This window comes from Chlamydotis macqueenii, chromosome 6, assembly GCF_036417535.1.
Source record: "Chlamydotis macqueenii isolate bChlMac1 chromosome 6, bChlMac1.mat, whole genome shotgun sequence".
Classification (NCBI taxonomy): domain Eukaryota; kingdom Metazoa; phylum Chordata; class Aves; order Otidiformes; family Otididae; genus Chlamydotis; species Chlamydotis macqueenii.
In genome coordinates, this window is record NC_141561.1 from 25959740 (window position 1) to 25984668 (window position 24929).

Consider the following 24929-nt stretch of genomic DNA (forward strand, 5'->3'; position numbering starts at 1 on the left):
AGATGACAGGAAAAGGGGTGATTGTCATTCGGTTTCTTTTGTTACACATCTCACTCCAGCGAGGCCCTGGTGGCACTGATGAGCATATGAGGTGGCTGGATGGGATATCCATGAGGATTTTTTTTTTTTAAAGTTTTTTTTTGCTCCATCTGCACTTTTAGCACTGATACCAAATTATATAGTTCTCAGGGCAATGGCTGAATAACTACCTGAATAAGTCTCAGCAAGTTCGCCGATGACACCAAGTTGTGTGGTGCCATCGACACGCTTGTCCCATCCAGAGGGACCTTGACAGGCTGGAGAGGTGGGCCCGTGCCAACCTCATGAAGTTCAACCAGGCCAAGTGCAAGGTCCTGCACCTGGGTCGTGGCAATCCCAGGCACAAATACAGGCTGGGCGGGGAATGGATTGAGAGCAGCCCTGAGGAGAAGGACTTGGGAGTGCTGGTGGATGAGAAGCTCAACATGACCAGGCAATGCACCCTTGGGGCCCAGAAGGCCAACCGCATCCTGGGCTGCATCAAGAGGAGCGTGGCCAGCAGGTCGAGGGAGGTGATTCTCCCCCTCTACTCTTCCCTGGTGAGACCCCACCTGGAGTACTGTGTCCAGTTCTGGAGCCCCCAGCACAAGAAGGACATGGACCAGTTGGAGAAGGTCCAGAGGAGGGCCACGAAGATGATAAAAGGGCTGGAGCACCTCTCTTATGAGGACAGGCTGAGAGAGTTGGGGCTGTTCAGCCTGCAGAAGAGGAGGCTCCGGGGAGACCTGATAGCGGTCTTCCAGTACATAAAAGGGGGCCTACAAGAAAGATGGGGAAAGGCTGTTTAGTAGGGCCTGTTGCAATAGGACGAGAGGTAATGGTTTTAAAATAGAGGGGGGTAGATTTAGATTAGAAATTAGGAAAAATTTTTTTACGATGCGAGTTATAGAACACTGGAACAGGTTGCCCAGAAAGGTGGTGGAGGCCCCATCCCTGGAAACGTTCAAGGCCAGGCTGGATGAGGCTCTGAGCAACCTGATCTAGTCAGGGATGTCCCTGCTCCTTGCAGGGGGGTTGGACTAGATGACCTTTGAAGGTCCCTTCCAACCCTAACCATTCTATGATTCTATGATTCTAAGTCTCACCTTTTTGTTGACTAATTTTTGACATACCATTTTTAGTCTCCAGGGTTTGGTCTCTTTGAAGGGGTTTTATATAATATGCAAAATGAAAATCTTAGCTCCTGCTTGAAGACTTGGAGACAGCTGCTTTTGGGAGTCTTGAGAAACCTTGTGTTTCCTGTTCCTGGAGCTGCTTGTAGCCAGATCTCCAAATAAGCCCACACAGGCTTACCTGTTCTCTGAATCAGTCCTAAAACATCTTCATTTTGTGATCAGCAAAATAAACTCATGAAATTGCCACTTTGAAAGCTAAAGACTAGTAACTTTGGACTTATTAGGAAGAATTTAGGAAGAAGTGATGCACCCACATGCAAACCCACTCACTTCTCCACAACTTGACCCTGGAAGTGTGTAAACTCAAAGTGCCAGGAATTTTGTTTGTGTCCTATATTGCTGTGGTTTGAGCGGACACGAGCCTAAGTACCCCTCAGCTAAATGGGATCTGGAAGTTAGGCAGAGGTACGCCTTCCATGCTCCGAGGCTGCCTTAGGGGTCTGCTCAGAACATGCCAGTGCACAGGAGAATGGGGCTCCTTACTGCCCAGCTGTTACACTGGCTGTTGGAGAGGGAAGAGGAGGCAGCTCTGATGCTGTCACCGCCCCCCCCGTCACGGGAAGTTAGTAGTCATCTTGGAGACTTGTGTTCAGCACTCTCTTTACCTAGTTCTGCCATCTGGAAGAGTGTTTTCAGCATTGGCCTATGGTTATTCAGGGAGAGGACAAAGATTCTTTTCGTTTCCTCTTGAACCGCTTTTGAGCTACTCAACATTAAAATAAGGGAAAAGAAAAACTGAAAAAAAACTCCCCCCCAAAAAAAGACAAAAAAGAGAAAACAAACAAACAGAAAAACACAAACAAGAGAGAAAAACACAAACAAAAAACCCAAACAAAACAAAAAGAAAACAAACAAAAAAGCAAACAAAAACACAAACAAAAAAGAAAAACACAAACAAAAAAACGAACAAAAGAAAAAGAAAACAAACAAAAAAAAGAAAAAAAAACAAACAAAAAAGAAAAAAATTATTGTCTTTGGATCTCAGAGAGGGAGGTAATATACCATTATAGCTTATATCCCTAGGGTATTCCTCTGAGCATCATTCTGGATGAACTGTTTCAAGGACTACTTAATCTAAGACATGCCTGTAGTCTTTGAAGTAAGGACCAAACCTCTGCACTCCTTGAACCACCATGCAAGGGCCCTTCACCCCGCAGGAAGGGGAGATATGCTGCTTCTTGTGTAACTTACATGCATCCTCACTCCCCACTCAACAAATTTGACTTCCAGGCTGCTTTAAAGCCCACACAAAATTCCTTGGTGATGCAGAGACGAAGCCTGCAAAACCTCTGCTCAGGTATTGTCAGCAGCAGGGCGATGACTCCATGGATCTGCACCGCACAGCATCCTTAGCACTTAGATTGCAAGTTTTTTTTGTGCTAAAGACCCTGTCAGTGGCTGGTTTTGTCAATTAATGTGTGTAGTATCAGACTGCCATGTGGCATCACTGGGCTGCCATGTCAGACAAAGCATTGTATATTGCAAAACTAATTGAATGAAAGTGGGAAAAAAAGCCTTGGGATATTTAAGGAAAATAATGGTTTTACTCTTGCTGTAAAAAGAGAAAAAAAAAAAAAGATTTATTGCCCAAGTGTGCTCATATTATAAAGCTGTCATTTACAGGAATAAAGCAAAAATAAACTCCCTTGCTGCTACTGACATAGTCTAATAACTTGCATTGCTTGATGTAGAATCTGCACAGAGCTAATGACTTCAGGTCTTGCTGACCCTGTATGGCTCTGTTCCCAGAGTCCTACTGAGCATATGGGGAAAATAGCCAAGTTTTGTACAAACACAAATGTTTGCTTGAGCTGAGCCCAGGACCAATACAGTCTAACCATCATCATGGGAAAGGAAGTTTTGTTGCCAAGTAAAAATTTAATCTGGAATCTGAGAGTCAGTAAGAAATAGAGTTGTTTCCTCAGACAGTCCTTCTCTGCTATGAAAATCAAATCCATGGTAAGAGGAGCAGATTGTAAAAAATTGTACTATGATGATATCTAAATACCTCCTAAAAAAAGATTTATGATTTTATTCTAGTCCTGAAGGGAATTTGCAGAACTGCAGGACCACTGGCACTGATCTGGGGATTGCAGACAGCACAAATCAGGCTCTAAATAATGGATCAAAAAGAGGAGCCTCAAAAGCTACTTTTTATTGCTCTTTGGGGAATAGCGCAGACTATTATAAAATACTGCAGGTTGTGAAGCTCCAATAGCATCGTGTAGTTTAAAGGAAAAAAAACCTCAAGGAAGACAGGGAAAGCTCGGTGGCAGAGAGCTGGGTAGAACTACACCTCTGTGCAGTAGGAGATGGTGGAACGTGGGCAGGGATGGCGGGACACCCCAGAGACAGACACTTCACAATCTTAGGCAGTGCTCAGCACCCTGCCTCTCAGCCTTGTACAACATAATGTAAACTTGCAATGCCTGGGTGATCCGCTGGTCCATTTCAATCCTACATTCTTAAAATTAAGCAAAGGTGGTTATATGACCTGGTTAAGTAAGAGCAATCATGGGGTGATGATATTCAGGTATATTCCGTTAGCTGCTGCTACCATGTTTTATCTGAACATGATCATACCAAGAACCATCCCTGTTCCTTCTGTCAAAAGGGGCAGGCTTCATCAGCATAAAAACACCTTTGTCAATTCAAGTTGTATTGTAAGATGCAAAACAGACGTGTCCTCAATTGAAGGTCTAGAGCATGCTTATTTATGGCTCTGGGGTCTTTTCCCAATTGATTTTTGGTTGGGAAAAAAGCAACAAAAATACAAAATAAATTATGATCAGATATAAATTAAATAAAAATTAAATAGAAGTAAAAACCAGATCAAATATAAATTAAAATACAGTGGAGAACAGTAGTTTATTTTCACCTGAAACTTAAACAGACCAATAGCAGCAAATGCTTGGGTATCTCTAAGAAAACCAAGATCTTGCTTGCCAGACTCTGTCTCTGGTGACCAGCTCTTTGCAGCTACATGCAAGATTCAGTAAGAAAACAGATGGCACACTGGAGCTTTGCTTCATGAAGAATAATAGATGAGTAGATAGAGGCTCTCAATCTCAGAATGGCACACAGGGTGATCAGAATCCTAATCACAACCACGCTGTGATAAAAGACTCTGGATGAAGAATGAATTAAGGTGGTTTGGTCTGTTTTATCAATAAAAGTAATAGTAAGATATATTTCTTACAATTCTTTAAGCAGAAGACGACTCACAGGAGTGATACATACTGCTTATAAAGCAGTGTGAAGTGGGATAAATCACCCTGTCCATTTAATGGTTGTGCCTTTGCTGCCTCTGTGTTATCAGCAAGATTATTCCCTGTATTCTGGAAAAATGGATAAGAATGTATAAAAAACTATACAGACCAAAATTCTCCTTCTGGCCTATTTTGTCGCCTTACTGTGAAGGCTGGCACGGGTTAGAAAACAAATCATTTGCTTCATGTTACAATGTTTTGTTATTATGATACATTACAGACTAATGCAGAATTCTGTCATCTAGAAATATTTGAGCAAGATTTCCATATTTGAAAAACAATTTCATGTCAAGAAAGTAATAACAAGTGAAATAACATCAATATAACTAGAATATTAGGACAGCCTAGAAGTAATAATATTGCAGCCTAAGGTATTAGAAGGAAATAGCTTAAATTATTCAGCAAGTAAACTGATGTCATGTGGTCAATGCACTACACATTTCACATATCCCAATTAGAATTAATGCAATAATAAAGATTGATTATTAAGTACTAAAAACTGGCCAAAAAAAATTACTGTAAACGTAAGTCAAATCTACTAAGACAGCATATCTCTCTCCCCCTGGTTTCCAGAACAGACCTTCACACAAACCAGAATCAGATAAGCAATTCTTCACAAGCATTTTCTGACTTCTTTATCCATCTTGCAAATATAGATCAAGCTATCTCAGAAAAAGTTATTGAGAAAATGGTAATGGTTTTAAAAGAGAGGGAAGTAGATTCTGACTTTATAAAGGAAAAAGTTTTTACAATGAGGGTGGTGGAACACAGGAACAGGTTGCCCAGAGAGGTGGTGGGTGCCCCATCCCTGGAAACATTCAAGGCCAGGTTGGACAGGGCTCTGAGCAACCTGATCTAGTTGGAGATGTCCCTGCTGCTTGCAGCGGGGTTGGACTAGATGACCTTTAAAGGTCATTTCCAACCCAAACCATTCCATGATTCTATGATCTAAAACACTGTGTACAAATTTTTCAATGTGTTACTGTCCAAGATGTGATAATAATAATAATAGAAAAAATATTTCTTTGGGCTTACCTATAGAAGACTGCACCACAGTTACCTATGCTGTTACTATATATGGAAGTTGTGCATTTTTCTTGCAGCACCAAATTCATTTGGTAAAAGCAGACTCATTTGTGGACTTCTAAGTTTTTTACTGAAAGTAAATAATGATTTATGCCACAGAGATTTTATTATTGAATCAAGTCCCTTCACAAATGGTGATTCAACCAGTGTGACAAACTGCAAGGCGTTGCAGCTTTCATGAAACACCATTCCTGCCTTCTTGTCTCTCAGACTGTGTCAACTGGCACAAAGTTGTGCCATGATACGGTTAGTGGCAGAGAATCTCTCCTAACAGTGTCCTTTAATTCATTGTAAATAGTGCATTTTCATCTTCAGATACGCGCTTGTCTTGTCCACAGATGTAAAAATGCAGCTGAATCTTAGATTCCATGGGCTAATACCAAAAGGATTTATTAGCTAAAATGAGACCCTTCATCCCATGGCCTTCAGACTGTGGGTTGGGATTCAATCTTATTTCATATGCAAGCCCTGACAGAAAAATCTATGAACCTGTGTAAACCCCTTCAAGTCCTTTATATTTGTTTTCATCTCTTCTGAGTGAGTAACTCCCATTAAACAGAAATTCTAGCATGGCACTATTGCTGACCTGCTTTCAGACACTGCTGTGTCATTGCTTCGTGTCATGCAAGCCTTCAGGCTGCATAAGGTTATAAGTCCATCATTCTAAAGGGCTTTATCACTTTATCAGTAAGAAACAACCAAGAAAATGGAAGCAGAAGAATTTCCACCTCATGGTAGACAGCACTGCTGTGAAAAGCAGGTGCATGTTGCTTGTGCGGATCAAAAGACAGTGAAATACAGCTTATATGGACAAAGTGGGTTGTTGGTTTTTTTTTTTTTTTGCATTAATATTTGGTGTTAGATCACACAAATAATTCAAGTTGAAGAATTCAAGACCTATTACAAAATTAACAATGGAATACATAATTGATTAGAGTGTAAATATACCTGTGCAAGACTTAAAGTAGCATAGTAGCATTCCCCACTTCGGGATGTTGAAGACAAAAAAAAAAAAAAAAGGAAGTTTTTGTTTCGGAATTATCTTATTACAAATGTCTGTCCACATTGTATATTGCTCTGGTCAGCACCTGTAGGAAATACTTGACGAGATGGGAATCCGTTTGGCCTTTTCAAATACAGCTTACCTCCAAAGTTACACTAAACCAGTACTCTCAGAAGTCATTGGTAAAGATGACAAGCTTGAAAGACACTCCCTGCTGTTTCTAAATGCTCAAATAGCAAATAAAGAAATATGAAATGGTGTTTGAGGTCCTAGATACTTTACAATTCATGACCACTTAGTAGAGAACTTAACTGAGATACAGTACTTTTGAGACATTTGTTCAAATGCACATTGCTCTCACTGAACCTCTCTCTGCTCTGTCTCTTGGCGTCCTGTGCAGTTCTGCCCTCCGTCAGATTTATATGCGGTATACTCCTAGATCTTGAGATAAACTAACAGGCATCCGAAAGAGACCCCAAATGAAATATTCATGAACTGTCATAACATTCATTACCATTTTATGATTCTCTTTACTTGGTCGAACAACAACGCTTTCTAGCACTCTATTAAATCAGCTAGCAAACTTTATAAATCATCAGCTAAACTACACGAATCTGTCACTTCTTAATGTACTGTCTGGGCTCCAAAAATACCTGAGCACATGGCAAAGTCGTACTACTTATATGACTCTCTTTGCTGTCATTCTTCAGTATTGATAAACTCTTACTGTATTAGGAGTTTACCATCTTTTTATGATTGAATTTGAGTTTAATAAATAGATAAGCCAAAGAAACAAGTAGAATCTAACAGATATTTATTTTTGCAATGAGGAAAACACACTTAGCTTATCTAGAAAAAAAAATAATACAAATGTGCATGGACTCATCAACTAAAATCAACATTTTTTGCTGAACTATGGTGAATAGAATCCAGCTAAATGCTCTGCAAAGCTGCTAGTGCTGGACTGAAAGCTAACTCAGGCTGCTGGAAGATGATGCTAAATCCTAGTGAAGGAAAGTGGAAGTAACTGGAACTGCTGAGGACACAGGTGACCTAAAGAAGAATCAGACCTGTCCATTTCCATTAACATTGTCACCTCTCATTTCAGGGCCTTCTGAGCAGAGATCTTCCCAGCTGTCTGTAGTACACTTTTTCCACCCACCTCTGCAGGCTAACATACCAACTCGTATCAATGACTTGATGCCTGAGATCAACGTGGTCCTTTTATTTGTTGTATTCGCTGGAGTAAACATCGCACTCCTCATCATCTTCCTGGTTTCTTCCCTGGTTACATTGGGTTTTGCTTAGCCTGTCTCTCCATGTTGCTTGCTAAAATCCAGAATCTACATAATTCTTAGTCACGACAAATTAAGCAATTCTTGTCACGACTGACTTTGGCCACATCAGCCTAGTCAAATAATGTAACTGAGAGTTACTGTAAGTTATTGACTTTTTAAAAAAAGAAATCTGCATCTAAACTGAAATAAAACGATCAACTCTCTCCTGAATTTATTGTCTGTAATTGCACCTGACACTTGCAATATTTTCAGCAGTATCTGTTCTGTTGATAGCATTCTGCAAGGTCACAGTTACAATAAATTTTGTGTTCTGAAACTGCAACTTTCTGTATCTGAACCTCTGGCCTCTTTTCTACGATGTACTGGGTCTTACAGATTTGTGTGACTTCTGCCCCTGAGGCTATGGAAGCCTAAGCATATTTTGAAACTAACTTCTTTCCTCTAAGGAGCTGGCAGGTAACCTAGAAATTATTTACACAAAAGGTTAGTCTTTTGGTGCCAGTCATCTATTCCTGTGCTTGAAGTCAAGCGCTGGTTTAAGTGCTTTGCTAGGTTAGAGAAACAGAGGTGTGTTCAGGGCCCCTGACATCAGCAGGAGACATTTACAGAGGCAAAATAACCTTTGGATTCAGCCAAGAGATTTATAACCATTACAAGAACATTCGTCATGTCTATATATTTATGTGTCCATTGAAAAATTTATGATAAAGGCAGAAAATTTCAGAGTAGATTGTAAAATTTTGGTAGATTTATTTAAAGATATAAGAGCCTTTAATTGTTAGTACACAAACATTTTACTAAGTGATATGAAGTATAATTTTGAATTTCAAATTCAGAAAAGAAAAAACATCACAGAAAATATTTATTTTGGACTTGTTGACATACTAACTTTTTTGTTAAAAAAGATAAAATTAAGTCTTTTCATTAGTCCTTCAAGTTTTGTACTTCTTTCTTTTCAGTAACATGTAGCAGACTAGAGATTTGACTATAGAGTTGATCCTAAACAACCTGCAAAATCTCCAGACCTCATTTAATAAAAAGGCAGCTAGGTCCAGTCTGGCAGCCTAGCTCTGGCTTTATTGAGAGCAATGGCAATACTCTCATCATCTTAAATAGGGGCATATTTTACTTTTGGTAATTAAATGCTATCACAAAAAGTTCTAACATCTTTCTTATTTTTTTATAAACACTTCTCTACAGAGCATGTTTCCAAAAGATGAGTGTACAAGGGTTGGAGACCTGAGACAGGTCTGAGCTTCATTTGAAGAAGCCTGTGGTTCACACTGGAGACGTAGCAGGTAATGAGAAACACGTATCTACTGCCAACTGAAGTCTAGATATTACACTTTTTAACTTGGGAGGTGCATTTGCTTTGCAGATACCTTTCCACACATGATTTATTGCTCCTTATGGCAACAGAACTCAGCGTTGCTGAAGTTAGCAGAACAATACGGCAAAGACACTAAAGCAGCAAGCATCACAAGATGGAAATGATTGCAAACTTTCCATTGAAACTTTTTTCCATAGGAGAATTGTTTTTGTTTAATCAAACATTTCTACAGAGGATAAGCTTTTTCCTCAAAAGATTTCAGGTTATAAAATTTTTATTTTTAAAAAGTTTATTTTAAAAAGCCCTTGTCTTTAATGAAAACTCACTTTTCTGCTCCTATGCCTATTGTATTGCACTGACTTCAAAGTTGGTAGTACATTACACAAGCAGTATCCCCTGCAGATGTTTGACAGAAGACAGCAATTTTGTGGCACTTTATGCATAAGGAAGAATAAAACGCGATATGAGAATTAACAGCTGAAGTTTCTTGTTTTAACTGAACTTGAAGACCACAGGTTTTCAGTTCAAGAGATTTTGTGTGAACATCCTAGTTTACTATTGAAGTTACGGAAGCCACAGCTTTATAAACTGTCAAACATTTCCATGCAGATAATTCATTACAGATCAGAAGTTGTTTTGATGTAAATTGTCACATTCCATAGGCTCCAGTTGAAATTTAGTGCAATGATGTTAAAATTCTCTGACACACAATATAACGTGTCATAATGGTACCAAAATTATCCTGGTTTCCAAGTTATTGCCGTTTTGCTTTAGGCATTTAATTGTTTTGTAACAGTATAATTACTTGCTTCCTGAAGCGATGACCAAATTTTCTAAGGACTTGCTTTTTCAATTCTAGGTTGCAAAAAAACCCCAAAACCAAACCACAACAATTCAGATTTGCTTATAGGTTTCCACCAGACCAAACAACAGCTTGGAAGTTACTTTTGGTAAGGATAGAATATCTCAGTGACAGTATCTCACACCAATTTGTATTATTAAAATGAAATATTTCTGTTCTAGATGGAGAAGGTGAAATTCAGGTGCTCAAATGTGTTTGTCTCATGACATTTGAGACATCCTAGGGTATCAGTGACATCCATGCGGGACTGGCAATGGGATGCTGTACATAGGAGAGATTCAAGTTGCTCTGAGACAGTAAGCAAAGGCTAGACTGGATACCCCAGCCATCTAAAATGGCATTGGGTGCCTGTTTTTTGGGTATCTGAATTGTTTCTATAAAGCATTTAACATTATACCATTAATCCTCCCAGTCACTGGATAGCTGGACAAACACTTTCTACTGAATTGTAAGAGAAGGAGCTATGAAGTCCATGTTTTGCTTCTGACAGACATACCTCGATGTAGGCAGGTTAGTTATGGACTTCATCCAGATACCTAATAATATAAGATAATGTCGTGCTCACACACTAACAAATCAAAACATAGAGAGCCTTACTTGGGTAAAATGACAGAGGAATGAAGCATATGAAAGTCACAGGACTGTATTCCACATCTGAAGTAACTATTTTTCCTTGATCCTGTGAAGCTCTGTCTAGGGAAATTTTTCTCTCTGCTTGAACCCTTAGGAGAAAAGGACCGTTATTCCCATTGGAATTCACTTATCTAATTTTACCAGGAAATCTAGTTAGCAAAGCCCCCTGAGACCCTTCTCCTGTCAGTGGAGGCTCTGAATCCTCTTCTGAAGGAGCTCAAGTTAAGCCTTACTCAACTGCTTTCTGGAAGGCTTACATTTAGGAATGAGATCTCAAGGTCAGGTAATCCAATATCATTCTTGATGATCAAGCAACAAAAACTTTAGAAGGTTTTTGTGACTACAGCAAGGATTTTCAAGTCTGTTTTGGTGCCCTAGCTACTTTATTACCCACTGCATCTGTCATCTCCTATGAGAGAAGCTGTTTTATAAAAGTGCACATTCTTTCACATGACATTAGGGAGACTGCCTTACATCAGACTCTGACAGCAGTAGAACAAATTATAATGGTCTAGATTCTGCTTTCAGTTGTATCAGCTTGGCTTTTGAGTCACCAGTGGATACAATGAAGTTATACAACATATGTATTATGATAATTGGCCATAATTATAGTGCTTAGAAATAATCAGATGAAGAATTACTGGAAATATAGTAGTATAATCAATAGACAGTAAGTAGGAAAACAATTAGGTACCTTTCAGGAAAAAATTTAAAAAAAAAACAAAACAAAACAAAACCCCAAAAAACCCAACCACAAAAAAAAAAACCCCAACCAAAAAAAACCCCAAAACAAAACCAACAGAGGTTAAAGAGTTTAGGATTTATGGAATCCTGACTTAAGAATATGATCAGCATTTTTTAAATAGACACTCCAGGACTCAGAAATATGGTAAATTTGTATTACAACTATGCCTGAATGGAAAGGTGGGAAAGAGATAACTTTGCAAGAAGAAAACAGTTAATTCTTCCTTTAGCATTGTCTAACAAAAAAATAAATCACTTAATTAAATTAATTATAAACAAATTGAGAGCACAAGAGAATCTCCAACATCAGGCTTCGTTTGATAAGAACTTTGATGTACATGGACAATATGGACAGCGTAAGGCCAGCCGAATCTCACAAGCCCTTTGTACTGCTCTACCTGGTCATGGTCCCAGATAAGCCTCTGCAATTTATACCTGCAACACTGGTTCCTAATGCTCATTTTGCAGGTTAGATTTTGCCAGTGCACATAGGGACATTCCCTCTGAATTCTAGCCATGATCCATTAGCCAAATAAAAGGAAACGCAGGAGAAGAGAGAAAGGAAGAAGGAAAGGCCATAAAAAGAAGGGGAGCTAGCCTAAATCCAGACAGTGTGTTCCCAGTGACTTCTTTAGGGTGGCTTTGTGATCGTTTCAGTGCCAGCCCTGAGTACTATTAGAACTTCAGCAAGATGGAGATTTTGGCCCACAGTTTAATCTGCTTTGCTTAGCAAAACTCTCTGTTCAGACTTTCAGCATAGCAGATGTCCATCTCCAGCATCATATGTCTGAATGCCTTCCAAACCAGCAACAGAGAACAGCTTCCCTCAAAGTTCCAAAAGAAAAGCTACAAAATGGGGATCAGATTGCTACTAATGCTGGGCTGGTAAGTGAAAGGGGTGCCACTCTTTGATCACCATATGGCATTACACTAATTAATACTTTTCAGGATCAATCAGGTCTGCAGCAAAATCACTACATAATAGCAGTATTTTCAAAATATTATTCAATCAATACAGGAATTTTAAACATTGTTATTTAACATACCTCCAGATATCTCAGACTGTCTAACCAATATCTTACTTCTGGGCTTTAGCTTCCCATGTACAAACTTTCATGAAATGACAACATGGTGGAACACCATTCCAGTGTCACTTCTCCAGAATAAGTAATCACAAAAATTCTTGAAACCCTAAGAAAATCATTTTGGTCTTTGATGAGACACTTGGTGAGAAGGCACTCAATTCATAACACAGTCTTTATGAGCTGGCAATGCTCCATGAAGAAGAGGAGCAGTTGTTAACAGTAGCCATCCTTCTCTCCTGACCGAACCACCTCCACTGCCAATTCAAGGCTGCATTGCACAGGCTGCTGCTCTCAGTGTTCACTTTGCTGACCTCCCTTGCCATCCTCACGTCCTTGTCCTGAGAATTTCCAGTGCCTGTTCACTGCTTTAGCTAACATATTTTTCCATCTATATTTCATCTTTTTTTTTTCTAATTAAAACCACCAACTTTTATGAGCATTTAAGTTTTTCTCCACTCTTGGCATCAAATATTTTAGATTGCTAAAATAAGTGATAGAAAAAAATATTTTTAAAGTTAAAATTAACTTTGTTATTTAAAGAGCGTTTAAGACATTAACTTAGACTGAGATCTCATATTGGAAGACTGCCTTTTAGTTAGTGCAACAGGGCAAAGGAAACCTAGGAGTCCCACCATATATGAAAGATGCTACAATTATGTTTCTAAATATCATTTGATCTGTTTCCCAGAGATATAATATTAATTTTTCTCTTCTTACTTCCTGTTTTTTTTTTCTTTATATGCTAGAAATTTAGCTGAAGGCAAGAAGCACAGGTTACAAATAATATTTTCAGATGTTAAAACAAATAGATGAGTAGGTAGGTAAACAAATTTGCAGTTCATTTTCAATTCTTTGTATTTGTTTTCTTCCTCCCCATACAATTCAGAAGCTCTATAAATCTTAAAGTATGCTGCTTTTAAATTCCTAAAACCTTGCATAATCCATTTACAAACACATAAACCTCAAATGTGAATAAGCATAACAACTTGCAATAGCTGAGATCTAACATCTAAAAATTAAATAGACTGAACTCAGACTAAGTCCCTCAAGTTCTATATATCACGAAGTGATGCAACATAATTTGCCACAATCTGTACAACAGTAAATATCATGGGAATGGAAACATGAGTCTCATTTTACTCCATGTGATTAGACTTACCTTCTTAGTGTGGTCATTTTGGTAATTTCAAGAGTTTGGGCAGTAATAAGGTTCTTGTACATTAACTAGCTAGAACTAGTCTCCAGATACATGCAGCAAAGGAGTTGTTTGTCAGATGAATCCCATGAGATGTTGAACATTCTGGATCCAATTCAACAGAGTATGTAAGCACATATTATCTGACTTTAAGCATAGGAGCAAATCCTTTATTTAAGCTATAGTCCTTGGTGCCTTGAAGAACTAAATTCTGTTTTCCTAGATTCACAAGCACTAAAACCAGTGAACAGAATAACTCAAACAGTCAGATGATGCAAGTCAAGCCATAAAGAACGAACAGAAACAATAAAGACTACTTGTTCCAGCAAGCCTGTTTCCTTTTAGCTTACAACCTCTATGCTTTCAACTGTCATCTTATATCCATGTTTTCGCAATCACAGCTAGTTAATTCCTAAAATACAGTACACAGCAATATTAATTTTGTGAGCAGCTTTCCTCCTTGAATGAGGCAGATGTGCTTCAGTTCCGTACTGGCTGTCAGCCTCAATTATTCTGGAGCCAGCTGAATTCTCACTGCAATCACGGTTGCTGTGCTGGTTGACTTGACAAGAGCAGGCTTGGTTTGTGAGATGACATACATACTCCTGCATTCTCCCCATTTTCCTAAAGATCCAAAACAAATTCTCCTGTAAAAAACTATTTAAACCAAAACTTGAAGGATTGTTGCAGAGCCACTTATTTTTGTTGAGCATAGTTTTGGGGTGAATAGTGCCTTCAGCACTTCTTTGTTTTGAAGATTTCCATATATTGAGGTCCCAATGAGAAGAACAGGCTTAACTGCTAGCCCTCATCAGACGAGACCTAGGAAGCAGGATTTACTAGCCTAGGCACAGCAACATTTTAATGCAAAAAGCATCTGAACTGAAGCAGGTTTTAATTCTGATGGCTGAGATTAAATTGATGCATTATAACCTGTATCATTCCGGAGCAGGATACCGCTAGTAAACTTGAAAAAGGTGACTCGGATATTTGTAGTGCTGTGTTCAGTTTTTCAGATCATCATGACAATTCCTGTTTTGCAGAACTGTAAGTGTCCATCCTGTTCTTCTTCACAAAATTTTTAATGAACTATTAAAAAAAAAAAAAATCCATCCCAAAATGAAAGTTTGGCTTCTCAAGCACAGAAGTACCTGGCACCTGAACAATACACTGGAATTTGGAGTGCCTCAGCCTTCCTGTGAACACAATGTCTGTTTGATGTCCAACAGAGGAAAGAAAAGTATGGTATTCATTGGCATATTTTAATCCTTTAATGACCTAATGAATGCACATGAAGCTGCTAAGGAGGGTCTGCTTGGGGTTTGTGGGGTTTTTTGTTGTTTTTTTTTTTTTCATAAAATGCTGTCTAGAATACATATTTGGTATTTATGCTTTCACCTCCTGGATGTTGAATGCTGTCTTGTGACTTTGGCTAAAAGATTAAAAGAGATACGACTCCAATAATCTGTATTTAAAGAGTAACTGAATTAGATATTGTCTCAAAACTACACATTCCAGCAACAGGTTTTTTTTAGTGCATCCAGCCTATACAAGCCCAAGTTTGTTGAGTTAGCTTCTGGCTGTGATCCAGTCAGATGGTTAGATGCTTGAATGAACCCGGAGAAATATTTTTACAGTGTGAAGAATTTGTTCTTAATCACTTGCAGAAAAAAAAATATTCCATTTTGATTCTTGGCTACAGTACTTATCTTAAATTGCTTAGTCACATGAAAGCGTAATTACACTAGCTAGCAGATATCCCTTTGAAATTTCACTTGCAACATGCTTCAGTTCACCATCTTTGACCCTTATGTAAGGTCATCTGCACAGCTGTTTAAATAAAAGTATACACCATGATAACTCACAGCATGCTCCAGTCATGCAGAAATGTGAGTGAAGAGCTTATTGATTGTAGTGTCTGGCATGACCTGCTTGTAATTAGGAAATCAATAACCTGGATTCTTCCTCTCTTCTCCACCACCTGCCTTTCCCCCCACATTGCAAAAACATCTCTGCATTCAAATGATGCTAAACTTTGACTCCCATCCCAATTTCGCAACACAATCACTTCTCTAATACGTAAATAATTTCACACATTCTACTTTGGTCCCAAGATCTGGATGGTGGTTGGGGAAGGAATTTATTAAACAGTACAGAAATAATGTTCAAAAGAGACCTTCAAACAAGGCAAGGATGTCACAGAATTTGACTGATATTAAAATAATAACTGGCACAAGAAGAAAATCCTCAGCTGATGACACTGATCAGACTATTGATGCCTCATCATTTCACACAGTTGACAAAATAGTTACAGAGTATGATCTCCACCCATCCTGCCTAATCCCTTCCTGCTACGTTACCACACAGCAGGGAAGTCTTAGCCCTTTGCAAGATGCTATTTTTGAACTTTAGGACCATTATATCTAATGGAGATTTCCCAGTTCACTTCTCACTAGGTACTACTGGTCTCTTTCAATAGATTTACAGAATGTTATGGAGCTTGAAAACATTTGAGGTTATTGCTGAAGAGTGAAACAGGGCATGCAGACAAACTAATGGAAGAAATCAAATATTTAAATAACACATGTAAAAGACTTCAGGCATCTCACATGGCATCTCGGAAAAGAGTCAATTAGGGTGCACAGAAAGAATCTAATAATAACCAAAGTAGGCCAAATGCAAACACTGTCATCCGGGCAAAAATTTGAAAGAAGCTATACAAATAGCAGTGAAGGAAGACAAATATGCACACTCTGAGCATGCATACCCCAGAGTACCCTTCCCAAGTCAAGTTATGAGAATATGATCTAGCAAGCTCGGGGGATTCTGAATTCAGATACAGCTACATTTCACCCAAAAAGCCTGCAAAACCCAAGCCACTTTACACTCCAAAACTGCCACAAACAAACTCAGAAAAAATTACTTTTGTACTTATCTGGTTCTTTATACTGGCTAAAAAAGGAACAATGCACAATGTTGCATCGTTTCCACTAGGCTTAAAATGCAGTGGTGGCAGCTAAAAGCAGCAGGAATAGTAATTAGAAGAGAATAATGCTGCAGGAAGCACAAAGCAAGGATCTGAGTTTCAGAGTTTCAGCAAGTATTCACAAATACACAATTTGCTTCCTTGCAGCTTCATGTACTGAGAGTTTTGCAAGCATATTGAGGTACTGACAAAACAGCAATGTATCCCGAGACCAAACACAAGTGTAAGAGCCCTCAGTGAGACACGTTAGGAGTTACTCGGAGAGTACTGAAAAATAAGGCTGTCAAAAGAATATTTTTAGTGTAAGCTTTTTAAAAATAAACATACATCTTAAAAACCAGCATTCTCAGAAAGAATCTAGTTCTAGTACAACAGACGAAAAGTTCATCCTTCATTTAAAGTACTATTCACTAGCCTACTGTCTTTTAAGCACTGGTATAAATTACCACATTGGTATAAGAGAATATAAATTTGCTTTCCTGAAAGACGTCAACGTATTAAACTTCAAGCAACACATCTGTACCATTCTAGGCTTTTGTGATGAAAAATCAGTGCCTCTAGCAATTGTTTTCCATGGACTCAATTGTTTTCAGTGTAAAACTTCCCCAAAAAATTATCTTTTGGGGGAAAAAGTTTGTTTACATTTTAACTGGCTTTTATTACCATGCTCTGACTTTCAGGCTGCAGTGCCTGGGCTGGGTTTTGGAGGGCTCTGGCATGTACCCAGACAGCAGTGCTCTCCCTCACTCTTCAGCAGACAGTCAAGGCTTGAATGCACCATCTCCCAGAACTTGAAGGTTTGTGCACTGAGAGTTTCTAATTTGACATACAGGATGCACACATTGCCCTTTGCAAAAGTTTGCTTTTCTCAGAAGTAAAGAGAACTTAAGTATTCTTGTGGAGTCCATGTGGTAAACTTGAGCAATGCAGTGATCTAATTCATGATACCAGACTACCTACAGCATTTTTGAAGCACAGCTAAGGGGAAAACTTGGGAGTGGAAATGAGATGCCATTTGGGGAGCAGGAAAGGGATGTGAGAATTTAAAGCGGTAAAAAAGCATACAGAGTCATAGCTGCTCTCCTCAAAACCCAGACAAAACCAGAAAAATATTACCCCCTATTTCCTCCTTACTTTGCACTAATTTTCAGGGTCTATAGAGCAGTACAGAACAGTTCTCTTCCCATGCCTGTTTTTTTTTTTTTTACCAGGGAGTCTTTTTACCTGCCCCAGATTTACTTCCTGTGATCTTCACATCAGCAATCCTGTGGCTAACCTTCATAGTCCTGCTGCAAAACACCCCTTCCCTTCTCCTCCCCACATTTTCATATAGTTAAGAGAATTAACTTGACCTATCAGAAATCATTAATATTCAAAAATAAAAATTCATTTGGTCTTTTCTTGTATGGGTTTATCAGTTGCTCTTACCTGCAAAGTAGTAGAAACATTCAGCTCCCCTCTGCTTCTGCCTCTCAGTGCTTTTCCACAATGACCGAAAATACAAAGTTTAACTGTCCTAGACTGGAAAATACAGCTCTGCACCACAGCCTTACTACAAACTGAGGTACTGAACGCTATAGCAATCTGATTAAATTGGACTGTAGAGACATCAAACCACGCCAAATTCTAATCCCAGGACTAGGTTTGCTTTTTTATTTTTTAAAATAAACTTTGCTAATATTCAATGTGTCACTTCTGTGCAGTAAGCCAAATCTTGCAATAGTAAAAATAAATCCCAATCTGATTGCTGTAAACACTTCAAAGTACAGCATACCACAGTTCCTCCCTCCCATCCCGCCATCCTCTCACACTTACATTTGACTGATGCTTTCAAATATGTGGAAACATTCTCTTAAAACAGGCTTCTCATCTTTCAATGAAAACCTTGCCTAGGCCAGATGCTTTGGTCCTCTTTTGCATTTATTTAATTGTTTGCCATTTAATGTGAAATAGTTAACACATGATGACAAGTGCAAATCTACCCTCTTTGCAATAGTTTCTTTCAAGACACAAATGCTTGCACCTCATCTTGGTTTACCTTAGAACAAGCAGAGACTAGAAACAGCTATTTGTTTTCTGGGATAAATTTTTAGGGAAGGTTTAAATTTGCATTCACTGCCATTAATTTGATCAAGCTAATTGGCAATTAACTCAATTTAAAAAGGAAACAAATGTTTAGACTAAGCACATCCTGGTCTGTGTATCTGTGTGCTAAAGGAACTGAAGTTAACTTCTTCGAGTGCATTTCATCAGGCAGAAGGAGAGTGAATCATCTCTCAGAGAACTAAACTGGGACAGAACATAAAGGCATATCAGAAGCACCAGTTGCTGTATTTCTCCTCCTGAGGGTGTATGTGGCTGGTTTTCCAGTGTTTCCACCCTTCGTATCAAAGGAGGGCTGGCACTTGAGGCCCTACAGAAGAAGTGAGTTCTGAAGCAGTGCTTTCAAGGAGGAAAGTGTCGGATAAATGACTGTTTCTCTCAGCAGTAAGGCCAACTTAAGCAGCAGCCCCTGTGCCCTTCTTACCCCATGCCCTTCTTCTCTCTGGTGCTGATACCACAGCTGGTGTGGCTGCATGGTAAATGAAATCGGGGCAGTGATCCCATTTAGGAAAACTGCTTAAAAATAACAAGAACCCCTCCAGGTAGCACTGTAAAGGAAGGACTTAGATGGAGAGAACAGAATACATTATAAATGATCTTTTCTCCCTAAAGATAGATCTTGGAAAGCCTTACCGTGAGGGAGGCTTCAGTCTGTGCCGTGGCTGTGCAGACCCATGGGCAGGACCCGCGTCAGGGAGCTGGTGAGGGGGCTCTGGCATGCGGCCGTACGAAGTGCAGCAGCAGCACTCAGAGAGCCGTCCAGGAGCTGCGGGGAGAAGTGAGCTGCGCTTCAGCATCCCCCGTTTCTGCCTGTTCCAGCTGAACCGCAGTGACAGAGCACCCAGCTGTCTGTCAACAGAAAGAGGGTTTTTTTTTTTCCCTGTTGCATAAGGAAGCAGTCAGATCTTCCTGTTCTCATAATTTGTCTCCAGCTCAGCTAAGATGTACGTCAGGAACTAACATCTTCCATATCAATTTTCTGATCAGTTTTAATAGGTGCTGTAAACTACACTGAAGCTATCCCTTCTCAGTGCACTACGGTGGGCTGCCAGTCTGCAGCAGGGCTCAGTCCATCTTTTGTAGCCAATTTCAAATATTTGCTACATAAAATTATTAGCTGATAATATTTATTTAATGCCTTCATGTAGCAACAGTAGATAATACCGTCCTACTACATAATTATTAACAGTCCAGAGGGTCCTTTGGTCGTTAATGACACAGAATATTTGGATACCACAGCAGTGTTTCTTGAATGACTCTTTAAACACTGTGTTATATGAGAGATTTGTTTCAATTTACATTATCACTGATGGTCTCCCTTCAGCCTTTACACAGAATTCCAATTAATGTCGAAGAGGAGTAGTCACACATGAAATGAGTGGAGAATATACCCCTTAAAATTTAATGTATACATGAGATATTCTTATTAACTATGGTCTCACTTAATTTTTATACTGGAGCATTAACTATAATTTGCAGAATAAGGCATTTCTGAGTTACCCCCCCTCAAAAAAAATGAGGCAGTGCTGTTCATGGAAGCGTAGCCGTGCTGAGATCAGAAACGCTACTGGAGTCTGTAGAGAAAATTATGCACCAAATTCCCCAAACAACTTTAAAAAAAACTCTCAAAGCTTCTCACAGTAACCCACACATGAGATTGAACCTCTGAATTGAAATTAGTTGCCATGAAAGCTGATAGAATATAGTCTAAACCAACAAAATATTACACCTAGATCACAAACTAGTTAATTGGAAATTGAGGTGGAGGATTTGCTGTCTGTGAAGAAGGAGAAGGGCCAAGCAGAATAGAACAAGAATACTGACAGGGCAGTAGAAAAGCTTCATAAAAGATAATTTTTTTTTTACTGTAATGCGATAAGCAGAAAAAAACAGACAACAGCGTAAGTAATATATTAATATACGGTGGCAATACAGCAGTAAAATGCGGTGTAATTTGACTGAGACAGTTTATGTTACATCATCTCAGTTAATGACAAAAAAAACCCAAAAACAACAAAATGACCCACTGCACCCAAAAAAGCACCACTTCCCTGGAGCATTACTGAGCTAAGGCTAAGTGTAAAGTTAAAGCCCTCCAAAGTTTCACCTTCTTACAGCTGCTTATTGCACCGACTTAACTGCTTTGCCCTCTGTTGAAGGGTTTGGCACTTTTCTTACAGACACAGTGAAGGACTATGTGCAAAAATCTCAGTTCTGCAGAATGCAGCACCCAAGGCTGTGTTCTCAACATCAGCTCTCAGCAGTGTGAGCTGAATCAAAGCCTCAGTAAGCCGACACAAGTACAAATGTGGCTGGGTACAAGTTGTTACAGGAAGAGGACAGCACTGAAAGGCAAAATCTGTCAGGGATCATTGATTTATACCGGGGAGAAACAAAACCAAAACACAAAGCCTGCCACAGCCCTTGCCTGGCTTGTTTCCTTATCTGCATTTGGCCTTCGAACAAAATTTGTGCACTCCTCAAGAGTACTTCTAGTACGGAATCAGTCATAGTAGGATGAAGCGCAGCATCCAAGAGTTATTTTTAAGTGCTTACTTGAACTCATCTAAATCCAGCATGCACTACTTGAGCATTTCATTTTTTTAATGTGGTTTCCAAGTTAAAATATTATAAAAGCACAGGCAGTAGCCTATGTAAGCTGCATAAGAAGGGAGAAAATACAGTTTGGAGAGGATTGTGCTGGTTTCTAGAAACACTGAGTCCTTAAAAAAAATGGTAACAGACCTTACTAGTGTTGCTTTTAGAAGCTTCAGCTTTTCAGTGAGCAGACTGGAGTGTTTAACGAAATCCAGTCCTTGTAGGAAGGACTTGCTGGCCACTTCAGTTTTGTTAGATTCAACATCAGCAAGCAGTGACTCAGTCAAGGACTATGGTAGCTGGGAAAAAAAAAAAAAAAAAAGAGAAGAGTGCCTGCTAAAGTTGAAATACATGCATTAGGCTAAGTATCTGAACAGCCAGAATTTCATTACTACAGGTTTAACTTAAAAGCAAAAAAAAAAAAAACACAAAGAAAATACTTGGAAAAGGACTTGAGAAAAGAAGCATCAGGGAACCAATGCAGAAATATGAAGTAATTCCTGTGTAGCAGACCTGATCCTGCTTGATACCAGCAAGGTGCCACTTCTAGACCATGTGCTCCACCTCCATCACACCACTGGTCTGATATGAACAAGCAGGAGACCTGCACATGTCTTAAAGAGAGCTCCATGTCATTATCTACACCTATGGGAAAAATCTGAAGATGGATTGTGCAAGAGGGGTATTGGCATACAGAGAAACAGCAACCATTAGTAACAGTGGAAAAAGAAAATGTTGACATGTCCCCATCCATAAATTCCAACTCTAAAAGGGAGCTTTCAGTAATGTCAGGAACACTCTTGAAGGTCACACAAATCATGCTTCTCAAAATGAGGAGAAAGAAAGTACTGGCAGGGATTCCCAAATGTGTTGTGGGCTGATAAATTAAATAGAAGAGCAGTATAATTAATGACACAGAAGAAATGGATACTAAAGTGGGGAATTTGTCAGAAGTGTAAGGATTCCCAGCAAAAAGCGCCAGTCATACCATCTCAGCTACTTACAAGCGACATTGGCCAGAGTGAAAATGGACAGCTTTTGGTTGAGGAAATTGTGAGTGTATGACTTACAGTGGACTGTGTCACCGGTCTTCCAGTAGGCATTGCGCCCATGGCTGTGCCATGGAAATGCGTGATGAGCACCAGCTCAGGAACAGCAAACTCTGCAGTGTGCTTGTGTTAGTGACTTTTATCCTGAGACCTCTAGTCAGCTTTCTTCTAGTTGGTAAGTTAAATTAGTAAACAGACACTATATAGGAGAAAATTCATGTTAAAATGGAAGGACGCAAACCAGGTTTCCACAGAAGAGCCATATGTTGCATCATGCAGCAACTGCGATGGGCACAGCAAGCCTCTGCTCAACTGACAGCTGCAGCAGGAGAGAGGATGGTTAGTGAGATAGATAGGGAGCAAGAGACTATGGAAGAAGAAACAGCCATACTATTGCAAATGAAAACAATCCCAAATATAATGTGTTGATATAATGAAAATGTAGCTACAGGAGCTGAAGAAGTCAAGTCAAGACTCAGTAATAATCTTCTACATACTCTGGTTACATATGAAGGCAAAAGTAACATGAAAAACACAGGCATCCTTCCAAAATATCCCAGAACACAAATACACACAGAGAAAGTAACTTGAAAACTCATCACATTATTAACTGAGACTGAGCAACCTCACTCTTAGTGCCTTGCACACTTGCCTACAAAAAAGTGCATCAGGAGAAGTTGCAGACTCCACCCCATGGTGGCCATGGTAAGCTTGTGTTTGAAGCAGCATGAGTAGTTCAGCCAGTTATTATGTTTGTTCAAGTTTTCAGCTAAATTTAATGGTGTTTCATTTTAGGCATAGGGGCAGATCTGAAGAAGGGAAATTATGCAGCAGAACAAGTGCTGGTAGTCCAGGCTGCACGTACACTCGGCACGTGAGCGGTGAGAACATCCTTTGATGCCCTGAGTGCTGGTAAGGATGTTTGGAAGTTTGTTCCTTATTTCTACGTGCATTTTTTTTTTCTTTAAAGGTTTATTTTGAAATAGTCTTGCTCATCTAGAGTGTATTCAATGTATTCTGCTTTAGTAGCAGAGATTCATCATTTGACATAGATATTTGAATGCCTATTTTGTATTTAAGGAGTAGGCACAGAAACCTATATAGCATACTGAGAGCGAAATGCACGTGCTGGAGCAGCCAGTCCTGGAAGACCGCAGGCAGCGCGGGCCAGTGAAATACACCTCAAGAGACTGGATCTCACTTAACCACGCAGTGGGTTTGAAGGATGTGGGCCCAGTTGTCTCCTGGCTGGATGTGAGCATCATCCACTGAGATCAATGGCATTCCATGCATCTTACAGAGCAAGAGTTGGTCTGTTTGTCTGCGATTTGAGAACACTTGCAAAAAACTCTAACAGCATATGAGAGCTCTCAGTTATCCTCTGAAGACTAGGCTGTCTGCCAAGAGAACAGCACATTAGACAGACACATCAATAATTCCCATCATCTACCCATCAAAAAAAGATATTCCATTTACCTTAAAATGCATGATATGTGAATTTCACCATGCTGAAAAGGGCAACACCTGTGGGTCTCTGAGCTGTCATAATATAACAGGATTGGTTCCCCTTAGTGCCTCTCAGATGCAGCTACTGCCTCAAGGAATTTATATTAATTCAGCAAATTCTATGCCTTCCTTGACAGGGGTGGGCTATTTAGCCATAAATTGGCTAAACTCTATGGCTATAACTGCTCAAATGAGATGTGCCCATATGTAACATTTAACCAGAAAATTTAACTAAAGAAATAAAATTTGAACATCAGCCAATAAAAGCGGATGGAGCAGTGGTAGCTAAGGTCTCGGAAGCGAAGCTATTCCCAGCACTGGGTGCAGGACAAGCGTGTCAGAATATGAAATGAGGTGAATCGAATTCCAAGCTGGTGATTTCAATATACCTTCTGGAAGGTTAAATTTAAACTGAATGCTGTTGAACATGCTATTTGAATGTCATTTGCTCTTTTGCTGCTAAGTATTTCAAAGGTCTTATCTCAACTGAGGAACAGGCCAGCTATGTTCTGTGTCACATTTTGCCCCTTACTGGGTCATTTTGGCTAACACCATGTTTTCAGCTGACTCTGCCTGTACTTCTCTCTCTGAAGAAAGGAAGGCAATTCTTGCCTACATCTGAAAAACATTTTGATATTTAGATTGATAGAGAAAAAAAAATTAGTTTGGTGTGCTGTTGTTTGCCTAGGATTGGAGTTTGAAAAGTTGAAAAAGAAAAAATAAATCCCCCCTCTAACACCCACTGTGAAACTTCTGAGCATTTTCACATCTAAATACTGACTTAGATCATTTGGAAACTGACAATGTGTAAGGAGGATAAATAACTTGAGAGTGAAGATATGTCTGGACAGACATTGCTGTAAAGAAAGACTAATTAAAGAGTTTCTATATAGCCCATCTGGCTGTAACTCAGTTGTTGAACTGGAACCAGATGCAGATATGGCCAGATCAAACCCTAGTCTTGGCAA